The sequence below is a fragment of the Arachis ipaensis genome, chromosome B2 (assembly GCF_059453495.1).
Source record: "Arachis ipaensis isolate K30076 ecotype BB chromosome B2, ASM5945349v1, whole genome shotgun sequence".
Taxonomy (NCBI): Eukaryota; Viridiplantae; Streptophyta; class Magnoliopsida; order Fabales; family Fabaceae; genus Arachis; species Arachis ipaensis.
Genome location: NC_142437.1, coordinates 21,483,445 through 21,484,224, shown reverse-complemented (window position 1 = coordinate 21,484,224; position 780 = coordinate 21,483,445). Strand labels below are relative to the sequence as shown.

At 44.2% G+C, this 780-nt stretch overlaps 1 non-coding gene across 1 annotated transcript; it reads right to left on the bottom strand.

Moving 5' to 3' along the window:
- Positions 1–401: 401 nt before the first annotated feature.
- On the bottom strand, positions 402–505 carry LOC148573231 (small nucleolar RNA R71). Its single transcript, XR_015906862.1, has one exon. It is a non-coding gene; the product is annotated as a small nucleolar RNA R71 (small nucleolar RNA).
- Positions 506–780: the final 275 nt, after the last annotated feature.

Below are 780 nucleotides of genomic sequence, written 5' to 3'. Positions count from 1 at the left end.
AGAGAGCTGATGGAAACAATGCCATTCCTGAGAGGAGGGTTCTTAGTTCATACATAAACCCAACCTCTGGGAATTGTGGTAGCAGCATCCAGAAACCACCCATTCAGGCCAACAATTTTGAGCTCAAACCACAGCTAATATCACTTGTGGAGAATCATTGTTCATTTGGTGGAAGTGCTAATGAAGACCCAAACCAACATCTCACAAAATTCCTGAGAATTTGTGACACTGTGAAGTCCAATGGAGTCCAGGATGATGCATATAAACTGCTTTTGTTCCCATTTTCACTTAGGGACAAGGCAGCTAAGTGGCTGGAATCATTCCCAAGGGGGAGCCTAACAACCTGGGACGAGGTGGAAAGCAAGTTTCTGGCACGTTTCTACCCCCCACAAAAGGTCAATAGGCTTCGATCTGAGGTTCAGACTTTTAGACAACAAGATGGTGAAACTCTCTACGAGGCATGGGAGAGATTCAAGGATTTGACAAAGAAATGCCCACCAGACATGTTCCATGACTGGGTGCAATTGCATATTTTCTATGATGGACTGTCTTATGAATCAAGGAAGGCTGTAGACCATTCATCAGGAGGTTCATTGAACAGGAAAAAGACTGTGGAAGAAGCCATTGAAGTGATTGAGACAGTGGCTGAGAATGAGTACTACTATGCATCAGAGAGACACAACACTAAGGGAGTCATGGAGCTGAACCATGTTGATACAATTCTAGCCCAGAACAAGGTGTTTGCCAAGCAACTAGCAGAGCTCACCAGGAAATTAGAAA